The 25,624-nt window shown below is 47.1% G+C and overlaps 1 long non-coding RNA gene across 1 annotated transcript in view; it reads right to left on the reverse strand.

Moving 5' to 3' along the window:
* Positions 1–25,624, reverse strand: part of LOC116657255 — a 67,042-nt gene that overhangs the window by 13,744 nt on the left and 27,674 nt on the right. Inside the window, exons 3-7 of the long non-coding RNA XR_004312331.1 lie at positions 22,470–22,514; positions 16,514–16,579; positions 10,565–10,689; positions 9,929–10,109; positions 4,042–4,120 (exon numbers count right to left, since the gene is read on the reverse strand). This is a non-coding gene — a long non-coding RNA (uncharacterized LOC116657255). The remainder of the gene's footprint in view (positions 1–4,041; positions 4,121–9,928; positions 10,110–10,564; positions 10,690–16,513; positions 16,580–22,469; positions 22,515–25,624) is intronic.

The raw sequence follows: 25,624 nt of genomic DNA on the forward strand, positions 1-25,624 counted from the left end.
GGGTCCCCGGGCCCATGGATCTGCTCTGACTGGTGGTCCGGCTGCAGCAGAGCCACCAGAGTGGGGCCCTGCCTGCCTCCCTCTGCCATGTGTCTTCCTAGGAGTCCTTCTGGGGACTCAGGGCTGTCACTGCCGTGGCCTCTGGCAGCCACTCCAGTCACGGAAAGACCAGGTGCCAGACGATCCCTAGTGACGCTCCTGATGTGTCCTGATGTGCAAGAAATGTTCTGAAGGGCTAGAAAGAGAACCATCCTAAACGTTCCAGCAGCAGCAGAGACACAGAACGTCCCCCCACATCCAACCGTACCCCAGGCTGGAGGGAAGCCTCTCTCGTGGCCTGGTCCCCAGGTTGCTGGCACAGATGGCAGGGCTCCTTAACCCGGACTCTGTGGACACCTCCCCACCTGGGGCCCAAGGGTAGAATTCAATGGGTCTGTAAACCTGGATAGGTAAAACATTGCATCCTTGTTTTCACTGACTTCTAGGTAAAATTTAGCATTTTCTTCAATTACAAATGGAGACAACAGACAGCAATGCTGGCAGGATTCTCACCAAGACGAAGCATGGGTATTTTTCTACCCCGTGAATCTTTTTGCAGTTATCTCGAGAGACCATTTAAGTTCATCATTACTTCAAATTATAGTCATTATTAGACCTGCTGCTAGCTCTTATTTAATGTGTTGATATAGAAGCACATATATTCCTGTATTTCAAATTATGCTTCATATTTTCATAATGATTTCAATATAATTAGCTTCCTTTATAATCTGTTATTTTATTTAACTCATTTAAAAAGTTACTCTGTGAAGGGGTCCATCGGACCAGGCTGCCGTAGGAGTCCACGGAGCTGGAAGGGCTAAGAACACCTGTGATAAAGGAAGCTGCACATACAGGGAGCGAGGGCAGGAGGTGGGACCAGGAGACGATGGCTGGCTTTTGGCTCTGAACTGAATTTTTCAACTCTTTGCATTCATTCATCCTTTCAGAGACCATTTATTGAGCATCTACTATGTGGTGAGTTACACATACATTTTTCTCACTTAAGTTAATCCAATACTCCCTTTATGAAGTGGGTGGTCTTATTAAGCCCATTTTGCAGATGGAGAAATGTAGGCTTAGGGAGGTTAAGTAACTTGCCCAACGTCAGCTGGCTGCTAGCTGGGAGAATAGGAATTTGGCGAGGTGGCATTTGTGACAAGACACACTCTGTAACCTTCATGCCAAGCTGACTCCCCTGGGCAGGGACTGAGAGCCCAGATAGGGAGCACAGAGGCACTGCCATCTAACCCAGCCTGTGGAGAGGCAGGAAGGCTTCCTGGAGGAGGTGATCATGGAGCTGAGTTTTGATACTTGAATAGGAGCTGGCTGATGTCTAGACAGCAGCAGGAGGGGTGTGGCAGGCTGTCTGGTGGAGGACACGGCACGCAGGAGGTACTGGGAGCAGGAAGAGAGGTGTTATGAAGGAGGAGTCGAACCAAGGAGTCAGGGAGCATCTTGGTTTCCTCCTCTAAAACCTACAGCTGCAGAACTTGTCCTAGCCACACAGTTGGGTAGGGACGGGGTTCTCTCAAGATCACTTAGAGCGACTGACCATCCAAGTTTCTCCAAGACTGAGGGTTTTCTTGGGACACGGGGCTTTCAGTGAGAGAGCTGGGAATTTCCCAGGCAAAGCAGGACAAGCCGGTCACCCTAGAAAGCCAGAGGGACAGCTTTTCTGGCAACTGAAGCAGCTCTTTCCTGAAGACTGGGCAGGAGACAGTGATGTTCACCTGCAGCTCCTGGGTTCGTCAGGCCTCTGGCAGGTGTGAGCCAACTGAGGTATCTGCAACTCACCTGAGGTTCTTTGAGCCAAGAACAGACCAGCCCTTTTCAAATGTCCCTGCCCATAACAACTGGCTGGCCTGCTGAAGAAAATGCAGATCCCTAGGCCTATGAATCCCTGGATACTGAGTTCAGCACATCCAGGTGTGGTCTGAGGAACAGCAACTGTACACTTGTTCTTCCGGGGACAACGGTGCAGAAACCCCCAGATGCTGGAAAAAAGAACTTTAAATGTACCCAGATATTGTACTTTTTGCAATCTATCCTAAGGGCAAGTACACAGAAGTGAATCAAAGAATTATCATGTCTTAGAAAACAACCTTATAGTTACCAAAGGGGAAAGGTGAAGGGAGGGATAAATTAGGAGCTTGGGACTAAGAGATACCCATGACTATATATAAAATAGGTAAAGAACAAGGACCTACTATATAGAAGAGGAAACTATATTCAGTATCTTATAATGAAAAAGAATCTTATGACTGGATAAAGAAGTTGTGGTATATTTATACAATGGAATACTACTCAGCCATAAAAAGAATAAAATAATGCCATTTGCAACATGGATGGATCTGAAGATTGTCATTCTAAGAGAAGTAAGCCAGAAAGAGAAAGAAAAATACCACATAATATCACTCACATGTGGAATCTAAAACAAAGAAAATGGTCTTATTTACAAAACAGAAACAGACTCACAGACATAGAAAACAAACATGGTTACCAGCAGGGGAGGGGATGGGAAGGGATAAATTGGGAGTTCGAGATTTGCAGATACTAACTATATATATAAAATAGATAAACAACAAATTTCTCCTGTATAGCACAGAGAACTGTATTTAATATCTTGTAGTAATCTGTAATGAAAAAGAATATGAAAATGAATATATGTATGTATATGTATGATGGAACTATTATGCTGTACACCAGAAATTGACACAACATTGTAAACTGACTACACTTCAATAAAAAAAGAAAAGAAAAAGAATCTGAAAAAGAATATATATATCTCTCTCTATATTTATATATCTGAAAAGAGTATGTGTGTATATATATATATATACAGTAACTAAATCACCTTGCTGTACACCAGAAACTAATATAACATTGTAAATCAACTATACTTCAATTTTTTAAATGTTTTTAAAAATTAAAAAAGAATTATCATGTCAGTATTATTACAACAGAAAAATTAGGGGGGAAAATCCAGATACTGATTAAGTAAAATTTGGCATTTCTATACAATGAAATGCTAGGCAGTCATCAAAAATATGTTAGTAGATCTCTGTTGAACTGGAATGATGTTCAGCATACATTTAAAAAAATTTTTGTTTTGAAGTAAGTTTAGGTTTACAGTAAAGCTGCAAAGAGAGTTCTAGTGTACCTTTCACACAGTCTCTGCTGAATGTTAACAACTATACGATCACAGTACATTTATCAGAGCTAAGAAATCAGCATGTTTACAAACTTATTAAACTATCCACCTTATTCATATCTGACCACTTTTCTATCAGGCTCTTTTCTGCTCCAGGATTCCATCCAGGATTCTCAGTTGCATTTATTTGTCACGTCTCCTCAGTTTCCACCAGACGGTGACAGTTTCTCAGTCTCGTTTCTCATGACCTTGACACTTTTGAAGAGGACTGGTCAGATGTTTTGTAGAATGTCCCTCAATTCGGGTTTGTCTGATACCTTCTCATGATTTGACTGGGACATGGATTTGGGGGAAAGGCACCTCCAGGGTGACGTGACTGTCTCATGTCGCATCAGAGACACATGAAATGAACACGGTGTATCGCTGATGTTACCCTCCATCACTGGTGACACCGGCCGAATTCCTCTACTGTCGAGTTTCTATTTTTCCCTTTCTGCACGTGAGAAGCAAGTCTCTCGGTGCAGTCCACACTCCACAGAGCGGAATGAGGCCCCACCTCCTGGAGGGAGGAGGATCAGTGTGTGGGTGAAGTGTGATGAGAGGGAACGGTGTGGACTGTGACCTAGTGGAGAGGGTAGGTCCTGCCAAAGGGAGCAGCAAATCTCAGCTCTGGACAAGCGTTGCCAGGCAGTGGGGGTTGAGTTATGCCAGTATTTTTAAGGAAAGCTAGAAAGTCAGATTTTTTCCCTCTAAATTCTCCAGATTTTTAAAAGTCTTCAAGTAATTAAAAAAAGTTAAAACCTGTATGGGCCAAACAAAACAGAAGCCAGGACTGAATCTGGCACACTCACCGCTTCGCTTCTTTTGCTTTGAAGTCTGGAGGTCAGCCCTGTTCTCGGTCCCCATGCGTCTCCATCCATCCTCTTGCCTCTTGTAAGGTGGGGAAAAATACTTCGTCAACAGCTGAAGACACAACATGAAAACTATCAAGGAGAAGAGATATGAGAGCAAGCAGGGAGACTGAAGTTTCAGAAACTCCTTCCCACCCATGCAGACATTCAGTTTCGCTGGAGGCTGAACCTCAACTGGCTTCAACTCATTTCAATTAAATTTCCTAAATATTACTGCACACCAAGCACGAAGGTAGGCCTTGGGGATTTTTTTTTTGCATGCCCACTGTGTGCTTGACACAGAGTCAGATGTTTTAGCTGCTTTGTTTCACAACAACCTTGTGAGGTAGAAATGATCCTTTTCATGGTGGAGAAATGAGGACTCAAGAGTGGCGAAGTTACCCCGCTAAGGTCCCCGTGCTGGTCAGCAGCACAGCTGGGTTTGAGCCCCGGTCTGTGACCTGTGCGTCTCCAGATTTCTCGTTGGCTTTGGCTACCACTCTTTTCTTGGATACAAACAAGTGAAGTGTAAAACTCACAGCAAATAAGCTAAGCACTCCAGTGGAGGTGAGTGAAGGGGGCCGAGGGAGGGCCGGAAAGGGAAGGCCTCCCCCAGGGGTTCTTAGGCTACTTGCCCAGGTGACACCTGGGGCTTGTCAGATCTGGGATCTGAATCAGAGGTCTGGGGCGGGGCTCCAGAGACTGCGTTCCCAAGAAGTGCCCAAGAGATGTCCAGGTCGAGGCTCTGTCTGCCACACCTTGAGAAGCAAGGCTCTATCTCATGATCTCAGATCCTCTGAGAAGAGTCACTTGATTGGAATGGTGACAAGGCAAGGATGTAGCTGGTCGGTGTGAATCCCTCACTGTTCCCGGCAAAGCAACCCTCCCCGCTGCCTGTCTTCAGATACGTAGCTGTTCACGGTTGCCAAGGACTTTGAGGCTGCTGTCCAGGTTTGATCCTCAACTATCATTACACACACCTTACAGGTGGGGCTCAGGTCTCTTAATGGTTCTAACAATTCCAGAATTCCTGATTTCAGACAGGGAAAATGAGTGTTAGGTGCAGCGAGAAGGGTTCAGTGCAGTCAACAATGGCAGAAACACAAGCCCCAGACCCTGTGTGAAAGCGGTAATGACTTAACCACAGACAGCGTGGTGGAGGGGTGAGAGGGGAGTGGTTTGGGAAGCCTGGGTACCAGTGGCAGGCTTCCCGAAGCAGGATCTTGGCAGGACTGTGCATGTTTCCTGTCTAGATTTCACCTGTAAGAGTCCAGGTCAGGAACCTCACTCCTCAGTTAGAACTGTCCAAGTCTGAGGTTTTTCCAGTGGAACCCACCAAACTCAGATGCCCAGCCCTGTGGCCACCTTATTTACAGTTGCTTGTGCTCGCCTGCTCTGTGACATCCTGCCCTACGGGGTGGCCCTTCCCAGATGCCAGTGGTGTGCGTGGTTACCCTAAGACTTGCCTACTGGTCTTCCATTTTCATGTCTTATCAGTGAAGAAGGGTTGGGAGATTTCAGGGACAAGACATGTAGGCACTGGGGACAAGAGAGGGAGCATTTGGAACTTGGGGGATGAAGTTCTTAGATCCACCACCGTGAGAGGTGCGTATGAGCTGTCATCTCAGGGTCCTAGCAGTGGGTCTTTTAGGACAGCTGATTCCCAATCTCTAGCTACTGGGCTACCCTGTAAACTTGGTCTTCAGCAATGTCTGCACCACTCTCCGTGGAAACTGGAGGAAGAGGGGTTACTGCTTGCTAGTCAGCGCCAGTGCTGGGGAGACAATCAGGTCAGCTCTGTGATTCTAGGCTTAAAAAGAACAAGTCACACTAGAGTCTTGGGTGAGCATAGTCCTCCTGGAGCAATCAGCATGTGCTGCTTCTTCCAACCCTCCTGAGTTCCCAGAAACGTGCTCTCATGCCCTAATGAGAACCCCAATCATTTCTAAATTTCCCCTGGCCTAGCTGGAACTGACTCTCTGAAGGCAGAAGAGGTTAAAAGTGTGTTTTAAGCTCCAGGCAATTAGAGCAACCTTGCAGAACCCCTGGCACCCAGAGGATTTATATTGGATTTTATCTACTATTAATAATGATCAAATGCAGCTGGCATTGCAGCTCTGAAGATTCTCCAGGAGAGTGTCTTCTGGTTTGGGACTCAGAGGAGACAGTGTGATGCTTGGGGCCCAGACCTTGCCAGGAAAAAATAATCAGGAAATGAAAGAGCCCCTAAATTAGAGCCTTGTGCTCCTATTTTTAAAACACGCCCTGAAGGCAGGCAGGCAGAGAGAGGTCGCTCTCAGAACTTCATTCACAGGGCGGTGGGGGTGGGGTCAGCGGTGGGGAGGGTGGGGGCAGCTGAAGGAGAGAGCAGGGCCCTCCCCTCAGCCAGCAGGACATCACAGGGGCAGAAAGAAAGGTTGGAAGCCCTGGTGATCAACAGCAGCAGTGGATCTCCAAGTGGGGTCCGGGGACCAGCCACATCAGCATCTTGGGACGTGGAAACTGGTAGAAATGCAACTTCCCGGCTCTGGCCTCAGAGACTCTGGGTGGGAGCCTGGCAATCTCGGTCTCACTAAGAGCTGTAGGAGACTGCGCTGCTTCCTTAAGTCGGAGAACCACTGTTCTTCATCAAACAACGGGACTGGATCCACCAGCAGATGTATTTTTATTGACTGGTACAGTGTGTGAAATTTTTTGAACTGGTTTCCGATGTTTCCAAATGGGTATTTTTATATGAAAATTCACATTTCTGGCTTTACTTGGGGAAAAAAAATTAGGAATATCTAGCCACAGGGGACTCTTATATCTGCTTGGCAGTAATTGTCTGGCGCTGAGAAGAGGCTACCGCTCTTAGAAAGGACATGAGCCCCTCTGGGAGCAGCGGCCCCTCATTACCCATCTCACCGGCCGGCTCACTTAAACTGGACACCTTTGAGCCACAGGCCCGTGACCTATATAATGTCTAGTGTCACCTCCCGTTGAAGTTTATTCCACATGCATTTGCTGAATGCTTATGGGATAGGATGGGCTTTCTGCCGATCTTCATAAGCTTCTTCTCTCCCTGACCCTCATTTCTATCCTTGACTCCCTCCACTTTTTGCTAAGATGGTGGGGAGAGGGGAAGGAAAGTCTTGGCCAGTCTAGGCAATACCCAGGGTACAGCCGTGGCAGTCAGACAACAGCAGCAAAAAGAGGTTTAATTGTTTCGCCTACACTCCTCTCTGATCTCATTCTTGAGAAAGTGAATTCATGATCGTGTTCAGAAAGGAAGGGACACTGCCCTTCTGTCAGGCTTGGGCAGGCTTTTATTTATGGTTTGGGGGTCCTCAGAGGTGGACAAGCTCACTTAGCAGAGATGCGATGGCTCCCTAGCATGGGATGGTCTGGGACAGCTGACAACCACTGGCTCTCTTCTCTGTGCCAGGTAGTGGGCTGGGCTGTGAGGATATGCAAGGTGATGGGGACCCGCTCTCTGTTTTGGAGACGGCTGGCAGGGGCAGCAGGTGAAGGTCGGTCTGCATGGTCAGTGCCAAACACATAGCCCCAAACACTCCCTTGCAGGTAGCAGACACTGTACCCTCTATGTCCTTCCTTCAGCCTCCCTCCTTGAATCACTTTTTGTGTGAGTGGCAGACTTTATCAAAGTTTGAGAGCAGCAGATTTTTTTTTAACTACAAACAACATCAAATGACATTAGATATCGCTGATTTCCTGATCTTAAAAATCCTATCTTCATCAGCCCAGCCCCTCCATTTCTCCTCCCACCTCCAAGTCCCTTCTCTATCTGTTCCGGATTCTCTCCCATCCCCACACATTCCTGATACCCTTCTGGTGCAGGATGTGCTAGCTACCACCCTGTCTGAGTGTCTGCACGCATCCATTTGCTGGGGCCCCTCCCTCCCTCCTTACCCAGCGTGGCCCATCACAGTAGTTTCCCCAACAATATACGTAAAAGGGACATGGGTGCCAGCCTAGGTTAACAACTCATTTCTCCCTGCTACAATCACTTGGCAGCTGAAGGCTCCGAGGCTCCAAGAAGTTAAGCAACATAGCCAGGACACACAGCTTCGGGCCACCTGGGGAGACGTCTGAAGGGGGAACCCCCAACTCTGCCCCCCCCAGGCAAGCTGGACACTCGGAGGGCCTCAGCTGGTAGGGGGGAGGTCTTGTTCTACTCTTTCCTCTTCCTGTCATGAGGCTCACTGACTCCCAGGGCTCCCTCTTTTAAAGCATGGTCGTGGAGGGAAGGCTCTGATGGGGACCGCATGGCATCAGTTCACTCTTGGGGTCCGGGGAACGGCCACGGGTGCTGGGTAGGGCCAGCGTGCTGCACGGTCAGCAAGTCCCAGCTCTACAGCAAAAGCCAGCCCAGCACACTTTCCCCAGTTTAACACACCACTGGGTACATTGTACCTCACAGCTCAGAATCAATAAAGTCAAGGCAATTTCCTTAACATGCCATCAATAAGAGATCATGGAAGGGGGGAGGGTTTTCCTTAGAAGCTAATGCCTTACTAAAGTTCAAATGAGGCAATATATAGTAAAATAAATTCAATCTCTATTTTCACTCCTTGCAATTTTAGTGGCGACTAAATGAAATGGAACTGTGTTGATCCTCACCCATTCAATATATCTTCACTTTCTAAGAACCAAGGTCATTTTTACCTTCATGGGAAGGGAGGCAAAATATAAAATACTCACCCATACCGAACAGAAATGCATTTGCAGGTTTTTGAAAGCCAGGTAGATGGCTGATATATTATGTAATTCATTTTGTGGCATAGCTGAATGTGTTTTATAGATAGTGTTTAACCTTGCCAATTCTGCTCTGAGATAATCCCCCTACTGAGGATAAAAATCGTATATTTAACATAAAAGGAAAGGTTGGGAGAGAAAATGTGCTCTGTACGACAGATAACCAGAAGTTGCTTACGCAGAAAGACGATCAGAGCAAGTTCACTGCTGCTTTGCCTTATTAGCTAATCATCATGTTCATACTCATCAGAAATGAGGTGATAACCAGTTGAGTGGCACCGTGCTACTAAATGACAAAGTGTTTCTGGCGTTGTGTGGGCAATGGTGCAGACCCTAGGTTGACCTGCTCCATCGTGTATGTGCTCTGTGACCTTGGGTGACTGCCTTAATCTCTTGGAGGCTCAATGTCTTTGTTTGAGAATGGGCATAATTTAACAATCTCTGAAGCGCATAATACTGGTTACTTAATTTATCATTCATTTCCCTACTTCCTCCTCCCCAACAGACCCCTGATTCTGTTCAGGTTTTGCCAGTATAACCCTGAAGGTCAAGGCTGCACTCACTTCACAGAGGAGGGAGCTGAAGCTGAGATGCCCCCGCTGACCTGATGGAAGGTCATTCAGCTGGAGGGTGATGAGACAGGGCAGCTCAAAACTAGCTCTGTTAGGGCCCAAAGTCTGTGAGTCTGGACCCCCAAATGCCTACAGGACACGTCTGTTTATACATTTGACCGAGACCTTCAATGCAGCATGCCTAAAACCAACTCATCTTTCCCCCTTCCTGCTCTATGCCTGCTAGGCCTTACAGATACCCTACTCCTGAGAAAGAATGCTGTTCTCTTGGGCACCTGTGTTGAAGTCTCCAAGTCACCTTGGATTCCTGATTCCCCTTTCTGTACCTACAAGCTGCTACCCAACCCCACTCAGCTCTGACCTCTTATACATTCAGGCTTCAGGTCCAGAGGATGCCGTTTCTGTCCCCTGACACCAGGTACAGACTTCCAGATCACAGCCCCTTTCCCTGAGCCCCCACCTCTCCGTGTCTGCACTGGTTCCCGGAACCCAGTGCAGTGGCACCATGTGATGTCACTCACCTGCTTTCATCCGTCTGCCTTGGCATCCACCCTGGCTTGTACACATCCCCTCTGGGCAGGTGGACCATTCAGTATCCTTTCCTGGTGGCCCTCAAACTTGTCTGAGCCTCAGAATCAATTGCAGTCTTTTTTTTTTTTTTCCCCAAGTGGATTCCTGACCAGAGCACCTGATTCAGTGAATCTAAAGTAAGATAGAGAATTTGCATTTTTAACTTGCACCTTTAAGATTCTCATGTAGGAGGCCCTCTACCTTACTCTGAGAACACTGGTCTGGTGCAACCCTTCTCCCACTGATGAGGGGGCTGCAGCCCAGAGGGAGGAAGCAGGGAGGACCATCAACTGGAGGTACACGTGCTCCTTCTGCCCCCACCCTTGTCTCTGGCTTCTCTTGCATCCTCCTCCGTGCCTCCCCTGCTGCTTTCTTTGAGCATATGGAGGCCTCAGCGATTGTTTGTAGAATAAATGCATGAATGAGCGAATGAATGAACGCATCAAAGCCCTCTGTCCTAATATATCTCAAAGTCATTCTCTGAGTGTGAAGTTAAGAGATGTTTGTGGAAGCTGCAGGAATTTTTCTGTCTAGCAGGACTTCTGGGGGGTCAAAGTGGTGAGGCCAAGGGACATTCTATAAAATACCTGTCCAGTGCTCCTCCAAACTGTCCAAGTCATCCAAAACAAGGAAGGTCCGAGGAATTTCACAGCCAAGAGGAACCTGAAGATGTCAGGACAACAAAAGGTAACGTGGTAACCTGGACGGGATCCTGGGACAGAAAAAGAACATCAGGTAAAAACCAAGGAAATTGGGCTACAGTTAATTTTGTAAAAAGCAGTAGAGCAGAAATCCAAAGTACCTGTGCTGCCTTCCCTTTACAACACAGGGAGGGACACAGGCAGTGGGTCACAGCCTCACTGTCAACATCTCAGCCTGTTCACAGCATTGGTGCTGGATGTGTTTAAAAGACTAACACTAGCCCATGCATGCCTGGTTCCCCCCTCATGTTCATTTTCTGGGCTGCGTGCCCGTGGAGATCTGGCTGGACTGAAGGCCTGGACGACGCTGGTGGGTCACTGAGAGCAGGAACTTTGGCACTGAAGGCTCGTGGAAGGAAAGCATGGTCATTTCAACAGAACGGGGTGCCAAACCCAACCCTGACACCCAGGGGCCGTGTGACCTGCGGTGTGTGTTACATTTACCTCCTTGTAAGTTGAATGGTGGCGACGCTACCCTGCTTGCAAAGCCACTGGGAGCGTTTGGTGAGTATACACCCAGGGCTACAGCAGAACTTGGTGCCTGGCAGGTGGTGCTTTACTTAACACTCTCTGGGCAGGCACTGGAAGTTCCGGAATTGCTGAAGGTGGTCCTCCTGGGGCCTCTCAGAACTTCTGCTCAGCTCGTTCCCCACGCTGGGCTGTTACCTCCCCGCTGTGCTGGGCCGCACCTCCTCCCACAAGCTCCCCTCCCCCGACCTCGCTTGGCTGGGCCACCCCATTTATAACTCAGGCTTCTGGGTCTTTATAAATGGAACATTCATCTGCTCTGGTCCCCGACGTTATTTTTATTGCTGTCTAAAAATAAAAATAGTGGTAATTTTCTGAACGGCGATAGCCAGCCTGCTCTCTTCTTCTGGGCGTGCTGTGAAAAGCCATTCGCGCCACGTCCAGACTGCAGACCTCTGACCGGTCACCAGCCTGTCAGTGTCAGTGTGGGGCCGGGGAGAGAAAACCGGCCAGGCGTCCAAGGAGGAGGCGTCCCGCCTGTGCCCAGCGTGTAGTCCCAACGGCTGCTCCACGGACATTGGTTAAGGACCTAGGGGACGAGGAAGCGGGTGGGGAGTCAGCAGAGGGGGGAGAGAGAGAGAGGCGACCCTGACGGCTTAAAGGTGGAAGGGGCAGTGCCAGTACGTAAGTACAGAACGGGCTTCCTCCTGCAGGAACCACTGAGCCATCCACACGGCCGGTTACATGTACCATCACCCAGAATCATTCTCTGATGCATTCCATGCCACGTGCGGGGAAGATTTACAGGTGCAATTCTCAGAGAAGCTGTATAGGGAGTTGTGGCATCTCTGCACGGTGCTACTGGGGAGGCCAGGGAAGTCTCATGCAATTTAAAACACTCCATAGATCTTTCTGGACACCTTCTGGATGTATTGCTGCGGCCATCAGCTATTCCTGCAGAGGCGGGGAAAGGAGTAGGCTAGGGCTTATGAGACCCTTGGAGGATGGAACCTCACCGTGTGGTCTTGGTCCCCACTTGGAAGGACTCGGACTCCACCTGAGATGCTGGGGAACTTCTTTGAGTAAACCTAGTTTCAGCTCAAGTGACCTGGACTCTCAAGGGCTGGTGTAAGTCTTAAAATTGTTTAATTACGTAAGCAATGTCTGAATGTGTTCTCCTTGTAAAGAGAGTAAAGCAATTCAGATAATCTAAAGTCCTGGTCATGCATCACCCCCAAACTGCGCCCCCTGAACCCCGCCAAGAAAATACTACTGTTACTGATTGGGTGTGCTTTTCCCACAACTGTTCAATATACTTCCACCCACATATATGAATGCAGAGAAAAATACAGGGTTTTTGTAAGGTTCCTTCCTCCCTCCCTTCCTCTCCTGCCCACTCTTCTGTTCTTCCTTCTTTCCCTCCTTTTCTTTTTTTTTCTTCTTCTCTATCTTAAGAAAATATTTAGTCATGTAGGGTATGTACTGTGTTTGTTTACATAAATGGTATCTTAGTGTATGCACTGTCCTGCAGCCTGCAGTTTTCATTCATCAGTGGCTGTGTCAGTGTGGGGTCCTCCTGGGAAGCAGATGCTGAGGGCCTCAAGAGTATAAGAGGTGAATTGGGAGTGATGCCCGTGGAAGATAAAGAGGGCTGGAGCAGGGCTGGCAGGGAGGGCATGTGCTGTGGATCTGAAAGAGTCGTGGCCAGCCCACTGGGGAGTTCAGGGTTACTGCCCCTCGGAGGAGCCCCTCCCCAGGCAGGAGCCAGGACTTCGTATCCCGCTGTGGTCAGCCATTAGTTGGAGGACACTGAGGATAAGCATGGCCTTAACTCAAATGCTGTAGTGAATCCCTGAAGCTCTGCAGCTGGGGGTCAGCTCACACAGTCCTCACCCCACCAGTGACAAGTCTTCTCTGAAAGGGAGATTTGAGTGGCCGAACTCTGCAGCCGCCTCAGTGATTTTGGAATCCCCTCATGGGGGAGGAGATGTATGTATGTTTCCTGTTGGACAGCACTCCCCAGTGTGGGTTCATTACAACTGACTTAGTCATTCCCCTCCTGATGGACGCTTAGGTTGGCCCCTCTGCTATTATGAACAGTGTGACAACCGTCATCTTTCAACATGTTTCCTTGTGTCTTCCACCCACAGCAGGAACTGACAAGGGTTTCTCTGGAGTAAATATGGAGAGGACGGGTTTCTGGCTTCACAGATTCAGGCAAACTGCCTGCTCCAGGGGCTCTATGCAATGACACTTCCCCCTGCATGGTGGGAGAGCCTGTATTTCCACACTCCCGAGAGCACTGGGTTCAATGCTGGATTTTCACCTCTGAGGCTGACTTCCCTGTGCTGGGCCTCTGACCCTGTTTGCTCAGGTGCTGGCTCCTGACATCTGCTTCTGTGTCCTCAGATGATTCCCTCACCTCAACCTTGGTCCTCTGTTTGCCTGGCTGGCCCTTGGCCAACTCAAGTGGCAAATGTAGGGTTTATGATTACAGACTCCGGAAACAACTGAAAAGCTTCAATCCCAGCTCCACTGGTTACTAACTGAGATGCTGGACAGGTTCCTGAACCTCTCTTTGCACCTCGGTTTCCCCACCTGTGCAGTGAGGATAATGATAGTACCTGCCTCACAGAGCTGTTGACATCAGACACGTTAGCCATGTGGCGTGCTCAGCACCCCGCTTAGCGTATACTGAAGCCAACTCCACAAATACTAGCCACTGCTGTTACCTGACCAGCTGGCTTGGCTCTTGGCACCCTGGCAATCATAAAGCCGGTTTTCCAGTACTGATTCCCATTTCCTGAGTGTCTTGCCCTTGTGAGTAGATCCCCCAAGGTCTGGACCCACTTCAGTTCTGGTTTGGGAAACGTGGTCACACCACCGATTCCCCTCGGCTGGACCACTCTCAGCCTGGGTGCCCTCTCACCTGGCATCATCTTTCCTGCTCAGACCATGCACACATTTCCAGCATCTTAGACTGACCGTCCCCCCCTTGCCGCCCATGCTCTGCCCTGGAGTAGGACAGAGGTGGATGAAATATAAGTTTCTGAGCCCTTTTTTCAAACCTGCATGTATGTTGAGTGATTCCAAACTATAGCAAAGCCCCAGTGGTTCAAATCCTGACTCTGCAACTTGTGAGCCCGAGTTCCCTCATCTGCAAAATGTGGTTGTTTAATGTGATCTGCCACCTAGGTTCTGTCATGAGGCTGAAAGCAGACAGCATGTGCAAAGAACTGAGAGCCGTGCTCGGCAAACGGGACTTTATCTCCCCAGAAACAGACATCCTTTAACCCCTTTCACTTGCGCCTCCTGGCTGACTGAGGATTTGGTGTTTCTGTGCTTCCTACAATCTGATTTGACTTGTGTTTAGTAGAGTTAAGTGCATGATGACAGGGCCTGGTGTAAGGAGATGGAATTCTGAACGGGGCAGCGGCCGCCCAAGCAAAGACACAGAACTGTCCCCCAGCGGCAGTAGCTCTCCTATCTGCCCAAGCGGAACACCTTCACCACAGCGTCTGCAGAGGTACGAGCGCCCCGTTCTCCCTGCTGCAAGGGGCTTCGCTCAGCCAGAGACCACCCACCACCCCCTCACCGTTACCTTCAAGATCTTCGGCCCAGAGCTGTCAAATTCAATTTTCGGAAAAAACAACCTGGGAGTTGGGATTTTTTTTTTTTTTTTTTTTTATGGGAAACCTCCAATTTAATGACATTGGCAACTAATCCAGTTGAACCTGGCCAGCCAGCTTATGCTTCCGTTTTAGGGCGTTTCTGCAGGTTTGTCCATGTCCAGCTTTGTCACTTGAAGGCTGATGGAGTCTCCCTCTCCCAAGCACGCGGCAGCTTCCTCAGTTGAGAACCACTAAGGGGAGGTTATGGACACGCTGGAACTTCAGTCGCCTGCATTGCACACTCTCTTCTTTGGGCTCCCGGGTTTTACTTCTCCTGGGATCCCGTTCGAATTCTGTAAATTATGGCTTCCTTCTCCCACTTTTCCACAAGGGCAGGTGCTCGAATGTGTTGCCTGGCACATAGTGCCTGTCGAGTGATTAGAAAGTCAGGAACGCAGGGACTTCTCTCTCTCCCTGCAGCTCTTCCAGTTGGTCTCTCTCTCTTTCTGGAATGAGACTGAAGCTATTTTTCAGCACCATGTTTAACCAGATGGAGAGCAAGGCTTCTCTGGGACCACAAATCTCCCTTTGGTCCTCTTCTTTGTATCCAGGGGGTGGCATTTTTCACTTCCAAAGGTTTTACTTACCAGCTTCCAAAGCTCCCCGCTCTCTGGTTCTATCCCTTGTTTATATCTGTGTACCATCCATTGTCACGCACTGAAAAGTGAAGTATGTTTATTTATTCTTAGAACCTTCCACAGAATTTGGAGCCAGCGTAGCCACAGCTGTTAAGGGCTCAGGGTCTCTGGCTTGGTGGGGTTCACAGGAGGCCAGAGGCAGGATGTACATCCAGAGAGGCAGGACTGCTGCTATCCTAGGTTTGGTGGATGACTTCTCCCCAGGGCACCACACTTAATCAGCATCTTTTGGGGGGGGGAGGGTAATTAGGATTATTTTATTTATTTGTTTGTGTATCAGAGGTACTGGGGATTGAACCCAGGACCTCATGTATGCTAGGCATGCACTCTACCACTGAGCATCCTGAGTTCCTCCGCCCGCTCCACACATGGCGAGGTTGAAGAGCTATTGGAGGATGGTTTTCAAACTTCTGTTTAGCAGGGGAAGCTTTTCTCTAAGCGACATTGTATATGGAAGGTCAATATGTAAAAGAGAGGAAAGAAGAACCCTGGCACGCCCGGCTCCTCCTCTGCCCTCCTCTCCACTGCGGTGGCCCCTCAGAAGTTCCTCAGACTGTGAGGAAGGAAATGAAATGGGTGTCCAAGTCCAAAGTGTTTTCTGTTGATCACTTCTTCACCTTTGCAAATATCGGTAATTGGAGTGAACACTGTACTCTGCCCAGATCCACGCAGGTCCTCTTTACCACGTCTGTATGTCTCTCCCTGGCTCTGGTGAGTTTCTGCTTCTAATAGCTCCTAATTCCCACCCTTCTCCAGAGGACTGCCCTCCGGCTCCTGCAGCCACGTGCCTATGAAGGGCTGGGGGTGCCAGGGAGTTTACACCGCCAAGGGAAGCAGACGATCAATGCCCAGCTGGAGAAGGGAGCCCAGTTCTCAGGCTTGGTGGTGGGGGGGAGTAGGGGGGCGGTCCGGTCCGCAGTGAGTGGTAACGCACACCCCAGAGCTTCCCTGTAGGATCAGGCTGAAGCCACCCGCGGAGGACCTTCGCCTGAAATCACACTCTTGCTCAATTTCCTCCCCTTCTCTGCCCCGCTTCCCTCCCTCCCTCCCAATCTTACCTGTGAGCATATCCTTAATAAATCAGCTGCATCTGTGTTCCAGCAATCTCGCTCCTGGGCTTATATCTGGAAAAGATGAAGATGCTAATTCAAAAAGACACACGCACCCCAAAATTCACAGCAGCACTATTTACAACAATCAAGACATGGAAGTAACTTAAATGTCCATTGACAGATGTGGATAAAGAAGATGTGGGGGGGATGTGTGTATGCATATATATATATATGAAATAATGCCATGTGCAGCAACATGGATGGACCTAGAGATGATCATACTAAATGAAGTGAGACAGAGAAAGACAAATATCATACAATATCACTTACACGTGGAATCTGAAAAAGTGAGACAAATAAACTTGTTTCCAAAACAGAAACAGACTCACAGACATGGAAAACAAACTTATGGTTACCAAATGGAAAGGCGAGGGAGGGATAAATTAGGAGTTTTGGATTAACAAATACACACTACTATACGTAAAAGAGATAAACAAGGACCTACTGTAGAGCCCAGGGAACTATAATCAATATCTTAAAGTAATGTATAATAAGAAAAAAATCTGAAAAAGGAATATAAATATATACATATATATGTAAAACTAAATCACTTGGCTGTACCCCTGAAACCAATACAACACTGTAAAGGAACTATACTCCAAGACATTTTTTTTTTCTAAAAATTACCTGTCTAAATCCTAGCCTCAGGTTCTTCCCAATCCCGGGCACCTCTCCTACAGGCCCCTGTGCTTTCCCAGGGAGGTCGCCCCTTCCTCCGGGGAGCCCTCAGTCCACACCTCCACAAGTACAATGGGGCCCGTCCACCAAGGAGGCCGCTGTCTGCTTGGGCCCGCAGCTGTTTTTCTCTTCTACGTGTTGGCTTATTCCAAGGAAGTACAGCTTGCCAACGTTTGACTTATCAGGGACTTTGTGGCTTTGGGAACATGGGGCCAGCAGACTGAGGAGCCAAGTGGGCCCAAGCTGAAGAGAGGTGGTGCCTGGGGCTCCTTCTTTTGAGGTAGGAGGAGCAGCTTCTTCGGGGCTTCTGCCAATACAGTCTTCCTCTTTCATGTGGCCGCTGCTCCGTCTCCTCGCAAAATCTGATGCTGATAGGAAGTCTGGGATGTGCCTTTCAAGCCTTCGATGAAAAGTTTCCTTGATGAGTCCAAATCAAGGCTTGTATACTTTCTCCGTCTCTACTGCTCCCAGGAACATAGTAGAAAATGGCTTCTCTTTTAGGCTCTACCTCTGTTTGACTTTTACATGGTTAATGTAAATGGTTGATGTCTCATGTGTACTTCTGACAGGGCCGGAGGAAAAAGAGGCAGGCAGACATCTGGGCACCAAAGGCCCTTCTTGACCCCTGCAAGACAGGCCAAGGGCCCCTCCAATGTGTGTCCACAGACTCCTATTGCATCATTTCATGTACCATTGTATAATTGGCTTTACTTGTCTAGTTGATGAGCTTGACTGAAAACTCCTAGATCAAAAGGGTTTAAGTCACCAAATAATAACATTTAAAAGCAAATCATGGTGTCTTAATCAAGTGGTGAATTTGTACTTGCTGGCCTTGCCCACGTGGCAACAAGAGTACATACAGCCCCAGGGTGAACATCAGAATGCAACTGGCAGATGGCTGAAAATCGGTCAGTCTTCACACTCATAGACTGTATTTTTTAAATCAAAAAAGCCAGGGCACAAGGTCTCCCAAGTACTTACAGGGACCATGGGAGAGAAGGGTAAACCCAGAGTGGCTCTCCTGTGCCCTTGAGCAGGTCAAGCCTACGCTGACAGCCTCACAGCTCTCCTGGCCCAACCCGGGTCCCACCTCCATGTTCCTCAGGGTGAGGGAGGCAGCAGCATTTCCCACCGCCGCTGGGCCCTCCTGGGTGATCATCGTAACACCTCATAGCTCTTTGAGCTTCTCATCTCTCATGTCCTTCCCCTCCACTTTTCCACGCTTTTGGCACTTGCTGGATTTTGTCAACCTGGAGCTGCTGGCCGCTCTGTATCTCCCTCTCTGAGCTCAGCCTCTCGTCCATCCAGGCTTTCTAATCCCCAATTCCCACCACATCCACTCTCTGACTCTACCTGCTTCCCTTTCCACATGTCCCCCCTAGTCTTCTCTCATCTCAGAGGGTCTCATAGCACGCTCTCTTCAGCCCTCGGCCAGTAGCACCACTCTCCAAACCTTGTCCACCGTCTCCATGCCTGTTAAAGAGAACCAGAGCCAGACTGCGGGGAGAGCAGGGAAGACAGATCTCACTTGGGAACTGTTCCAAGGGGGAGACAAAGGCCCTGGTAGAAAACTGGACTCAGTTCTGAGCAGAGTAAGAACATGCAGGGAGTTACGGCTGAGGATCAGGGTGAGAGGGTCAGTGAATGGAAACTTGGACTTCTGGCTGAATGGACCTAACAGAATTCTTGCTGGAGGCAGGCTGGGGTGATCAGGTATCACCAGGGGGGTGGTGGGGACTGAGGAATGTGATCAGACATCAAGGATGATCAGATAGCAAGTGGGGAGGGATTCTCTCTAAATGGGCTTAGCAGGCTTCTTGCTAAAACTGGGCTATGCAGATTTAGCAAGGATGGAGGCCAAGCTCCAGGCTTGTGGAGAAGAGAGCTTAGAGGAGCCTGACTAACGTATGGTCAAGGAGAGAGTCTTTATCAAGTTTATGAGTGCTGCCGGGGGGCAACCACACTGTCCTCCCAACCGTGCCCTAAGTGCCACTCAGCATCTCTATACGGCCCCAGTTCCTCTGCCCTTCCACTGCAGCTGTTCCAAACCCGTTCTCAAAACCTTGGACGAACCTTCACAGCACAGAAGGGAACAGTCCCCTAGCATGGATTCCTCCATTCCGGCCCCTGCTGCTGTAAACACCACCCTGCCCCCTCCTTCTCCCCCTTTCACTGCCCTACCGTCTCCTGTCTAGGGAAATTCCGTCTAAGGCCAGACATCACTTCTTCCAGGAAGTCTTCCTTGGGTCCTCCCCACCCCTGCTGGCCAAAACTAGGTTCGGGTTCCCTCCTGTGGGTTTCCACTCAGCCCTGATTTTAACTCCATCACATCACACCATAGTGGCTGAGTCTCTGTTCACCTCCCCTTCTAGGCTGGGAGCTCCTTGAGGAAAGTGTTCTTGTCCTTTTTTATATTCCCAATACTTGGTGACATGCCTGACACACATAGCAGGTGCTTGATGCATGTTGTGGAATAAATGAATCACCATTTTTACTCAAAATTCTTCCATTCACCTGCATTCTTCATCCCCTCTCTTCCTGCCTCCTGTGCCATCAGTGGTTCCTTCTCTGTGTCGTGTCTTCAACCTGCCTCCCCTGGTGTTTTGCATTCTACTATTATTGTTGCCATCACCGATAACATTATTATAGTGACTATTCATTGGACAATTACTCTGTTCCAGGCACTCTGTTAATCACTGTAAAACCATGTCCAAGATTAATCCTTATCAGAGTCCTATGAGGGTAGTGAATTATCACCCCCCTTTCCAGATGGCATTTAAGCACAACTGAGTTTCCTTTGTTTGAAGCACAGCCCTTCTTAGATGCTGTGGTCCCCTCCACCCAATGCCACGACTTTCTTTCACTACGTTCACACACGTTTCTAAAGCGGCATCTCTACCAGCTGTCTCCACATCCTGACCTCGCTCATGGCTCTCATTGGAATCGGGCCCCATCTGACTGGGACGGCTCCCACTGACATCACCCGTGACCTCCAGGAGGCTGATCCAGTGGCGGCTTTCAGGCCTTATTGTCCCAGTTTCTCATCATCAGCTAACACTGATGGCCACTCCTTCCTGTGACTCTCCTTTCCAGCTCGAATTTCCTCTGGCCCTGCTGAGTGTGCTCCCGAAGGCTTGGTTCTCGCTCTTTCTTTCCTCTTTCAGGGCCTCTCTCCAACATTCTCTGCTGAAGCTTAACTGAAAATTCCTCTCCTCAGCCCAGGTTTTTCTCCCCTCTGCCCGGGAACAAACGACCAAGGCAAGACTCAGTGTGCGATGGGACCTCAACATTTCCTGTCTCCGTCCAAACCCGTCCCAACACCTGCTCCTCTGCTTGCATTCCTTAACCCGGCCTGTGACCCCGTCACCTGACCTGGGGCCCAAGTGAAAACGTCATTGAGGTTTCTGACGCCTTCCTTTCTCTTCACCTTACATCTGACCAGCCACCAAATCACATTGATCATTTACGCCAGGCTCCTCTCGGGGCTGTTTTTCTTCCTTCTGTCATCACTGAGAGAGCCCTCGTCGCACTGAGCCTGGTGCCCCCTGGGAACCAGCTAAGTTCTCTTTCACCTCCGAACCTTTTCTTAATGTTGTAAAAAATTACATATATGTATGGTGTACAACATAATTTCATGTGTGCATTGTGAAATAATCACCACAATTAACCCAATTAACATATCCATCACCATACATAGCTGTGTGTGTGTGTGTGTGTGTGTGTGTGTGTGTGTGTGTGCGCGCGCGCGTGCGCGCATGTGAGATGAGAACACTTAGATCTACTCCCAGCAAAATTCAAGTTTAAGGTACAGGATTGTTACCTACCTACGATCACCACGCTATACATTAGATCTCCAGAACACATTCGTCTTGCATAATTGACACCCTGTGCCCCTACCCTAAAATCTCATTTCCCCCACCCTCAGCCCCAGATAATCGTCACTCTACTCTGTGGTTCTATGAATTTGACTATTTTAGATTCCACCTGTAAGTGAGATTAGCCAATACTTGTCTTTCTGCATCTGGCTTACTTCACAAAGTTCTCCAGGTCCATCTATGTCATTGCAAATGGCACGGTTTCCTTCTTTTTTTAAGGCAGAATAATATTCTATCGTATGAATAGACCACATTTTCTTTATCCATTTATTTGTCAATGGACGTTTAGGTTTCCTTATCTTGGCTCTTTTGATGCAGGCATTTCTTTGAGATCCTGATTTCAATTCCTTTGGATAAACACTTCTTAGAAGTGGGACTGCCAGATCATATGGTAGTTCTATTTCTAATTTTTGAAGACCCTCCATACTGTTTTCCACAGTGGCTGCACCAGTTTACATCCCACCAGCAGTGTAGGAGGGTTCTCTTTTCTCCACGTCCTGACTAACACTTAGCACATGTTTAACACACCTGTTAGCCATCCTAACGAAGTGAGTGTGGAATCCAAAGTCTGTGTACTGTGTTGTTGGGAATCTGCATGAGGGAGACCTGCAGGACCCTTACGAGACCCATGTCGCTTTGGACAAGATCCTTTCCTTCTCAGGGGTGAGTTTCTTCTTTGGCAACAAATTTAAAAAGAGAGAGGAGCTAGACTGGATGATTCTGAGGAGGGAAAATGCAGGAATCCATGGAATGTGGGATAACCTCTGAAAACCACAGACTGGTCTTGAGACATTGAGCAAGAAGGTAAATTACAGGGTGGGGCTTCTCCTTTCTCTTTGCTAGAGAATTTAATGCCTGGAAATGGCCTCTTAACGTTCTTGTGCAGGTGCCACCACCAGGTGAACGCGCCCAGGCTAGCCGGCTGGAGGGGGAAACCACCCTGGTCGCCAAGCTGACAGCGAGCCCATCCCGCAGAGCAGAACTACCTGAATGACTGGAACGGCCGGCAGGCTCAGGAGGGAATCCAGCTGAGGCCAGAATCACCACCCATCCGGGCCGAGCCTGGATGAATGGCCATCACCATTGTGAGCTAAGTCAATGGCTCTCGTTCCAAGCCACTAGGTTCTGGGATAGTTTGCTTTGCAGCAAAAGTGGGCAAGTAGTATTCTTGCTCCAAACCTTCGCGCTACAGCTCAGCAGACCTGGAAGTGGTAAACGAATGCACAAAACCACCAGGAACAGTGCCAGGTCTCTGGTTACCTGGTCACCCAGCCAGAGGACAGGGTGGTGGGCTGGTGTCACCAGCAAATTCAGACCTGAGTCGAACCAACAGGCAGCCCCAAACCTACCTTCTTTCCTTTTGGTGCAGATGTGGCAGCTCCTTCAGGCCCATCCTAGGAAACACAAAGACAGGGTTTTGTTTTTCAGTCAGAAAGAAACTTCACATTTCACAAGACAGCTGCCGAGACTTACCACAGGGGTGCTTAACTTGTGGAGTGTGGGGGCCACTTGGAACAACGATGGAGAGGGAAAAGTGTCTTTGTAGAGACCCTACTTAGAGTTGCCAGTGCCTTCTGGCTCTGAAGGGCACCACATGAAAAGTAGCAATTTGCTCTGGCCCAGCCAGAGGCTAGAAAGTTAAATGTAAACAGCTCTTTGCTTAGTAACGGTCTGGTCTGGAAGGCTCCCTGACAGGGGTGAATCACAGGATTTTAGATGGGAAAGGGGTCTTTAAGGCTGCCTGGCGAGAAGTCTCTGTTCGCCACCCGAATGCTTCCTTTTATTTGTCCAGTTACTGTTTTTACGACACAAGCAATACCTGAATACCAAGCAATATTTTTATAGATTATAATCCATTTACAGTTATTATACATATTGGCTACATTCCTTGCATTGAACAATACATCTCTGTAGCTTATTTATTTTATACATAGTAGTCTGGACCCCTTAATTCCCTACCTCCACCTCCTCCCCCTCCACCTCCTGAATATGTTCTCCATATAAAACAGTCATATGATAGCAACATTCCCCCTTCACTGCACAGAGCATTTGCCACCCTTGCAAAAGCAGCCACTGTTAGCATGCTGTCAGCACTCCCCCCCCCCCAGTGTATTCACATTCATATAAAAATGGACATATATTCACAGGTCTACTTTTTATTGCTACAGGATTACACTAAACACAATTTTTTTAATTCTTATTTTTTTATTGAAGTGTAGTCAATTTACAATGTCAGTTTCAGGTGTACAGCAAAGTGATTCGAATTATATGTATACATACACATTTTTTTTTTCAGATTATTTTCCATTACAGCTCATTACAGGAAATTGAATATAGTTCCCTGTGCTATAGAGTAGGTCTTTGTCATTTATCTATTTTATGTATAGTAATTATTTTCTAATTTGATTTTCTAATTTGACTTTATCACTGACTAGTCTGTTTCAGAGATCATTTTGTGTTAGTACATATAGGTCAAATACATTTTCAAAGGCTGCATAGTATTCCATCATCTGGCTATCTATGCTCTATTATCTACTCCATTATTATTTTTTATATTATAACTAATTTTTAATTTTTTCTCATTTTGTAAATTAAAGTGTAGTTAACTTACAGTACTATGTTAGTTTCAGGTGTACAACATAGTGAGTCAATATTTTTATAGATTATAATCCATTTAAACTTATTATAAAATATTGGCTATATTCCTTGCACTGAACAATACATCCTTGTAGCTTATTTATTTTATACATAGTAGTTTGGACCCCTTAATTCCCTACTTCTCTTCCCACTGGTAACCAATAGTTTGTTCTCCATATCTGTGAATCTGTTTCTGTTTTGCTGTAGACATTTATTTTATTTTGTAGATTCTATAAGTGATAACACAGTATTTGTATTTTCTCTGATTTATTTCACTAAGCATAATACCCTCTAGGTCTATCCATATTGTTGCAAATGGCAAAATTTTATTCTTCTTTATGGCTGAGTAGTATTCCATTGTATATATATCCCACATCTTCATCTATTCATCTATTTGTCAAAAATGGCCTTTATTATGTTGAGGTATGATCCCTTTATACCAACTTTGATGATAGTTTTTATTGTGAATGGATGTTGGATTTTGTCAAATGCATTTTCTGAATCTATTGAGATGATCATGCCATCTTTATCCTTTTGTTAATGTGGTCTACCCCACTGATTTGCAAATGTTGAACCAGCCTGGAATAAATCCTACTTGATCATGGTATATGACCCTTTTTATATATTGCTGAATTCGGTTTGCTAATATTTTGTTGGGTTTTGCATTTATAAGAGATTTTGGCCTGTACATTTTTTTTCTGTATTGTCTTTTGTCTGGTCTTGGTATTAGGGTAATGGTGGCCTTGTAGAATGAATTTAGGAGTGTTCCCTCCTCTTCAATTTTTGGAATAGTTCGAGGACAGGTATTAACTTTTCTTCATATGTTTGGTAGAATTTTCCTGTGAAGCTGTCTGTCCTGGACTTTTGTTTTTTGGAGAGTTTTTTTATTACTGATTCAATGTCACTAGTAGTGATGGTCTGTTCAAATAATCTATTTCTTCCTGATTCAGTTTTGGAAGATTGTATATTTCTAGGAATTTATCCTATTTCACTTTTTTCCCCCAGGATATCATCCATTACATTCAAATGTTCACATTGCTGGTAATTATGTTTTCTATATGTCTCTTTTAATTTATAAAAAATCTCCTCTTTACTTACATTCATGTCTCTTTTTTTTGTCATTAACATTGTATCTTCTATATTTTTTCCTTGATTAGAAATTTAATGTTAATAAATGTTTATGTCCTTTCTCCAAATAAGAACATAACTTTGGCATATTTTTTTATTTCCCTAGTTTCTCTGCCATCCCCCACCCCACAGCAGCAATGTCCCATGTTGAGATCATTTAGCAGCTTATCTTTAATTTTTATTTCTATTCTTTTTGTTAACTCATCAATGCCCTTTTAGACAGCTGTAAGTTTTGTTGGTTTCTTTGTCACCATTCTTTCTTCACTGCACCTGAGCCATCCAACTCACATGGTCACTTTCTAGAGTTTCTCATCCATAATAAATGAATCATGACCAAATTCTCCGTTTTAAATATCCAACTATCAGATCATCATCACCTTTCTTTCTGTCTCATTCCTCTGGTTCTCTCATGGCAGAAAACATCTGACTTTATTGAGACCCCTAAATCTTGGACTTCATCTTTTGTCACCATCCTTCACTGCCTAATTCCCACCCTACTCACTTGAGGTTACACGGACAGCACGACATAATCATTCCCTTGTAAACACTCTGGGTCCCTCCCTCTTTCCCTTCATAATTACTGCTGGAAAAATAACCTGGTTAAACCCACTTTTCTGCTTACTGTGTGTTTGTGCCCAAGAAGCTTAGTATTACTGGAGAAAATCGCATTACATCACTTCAAATGTATGGCCTTAGATCTCATATGGGCACTCAACCCTTCCAGACACTCCTACTACTC

The sequence above is a fragment of the Camelus ferus genome, chromosome 17 (genome assembly GCF_009834535.1).
Source record: "Camelus ferus isolate YT-003-E chromosome 17, BCGSAC_Cfer_1.0, whole genome shotgun sequence".
Classification (NCBI taxonomy): Eukaryota; Metazoa; Chordata; class Mammalia; order Artiodactyla; family Camelidae; genus Camelus; species Camelus ferus.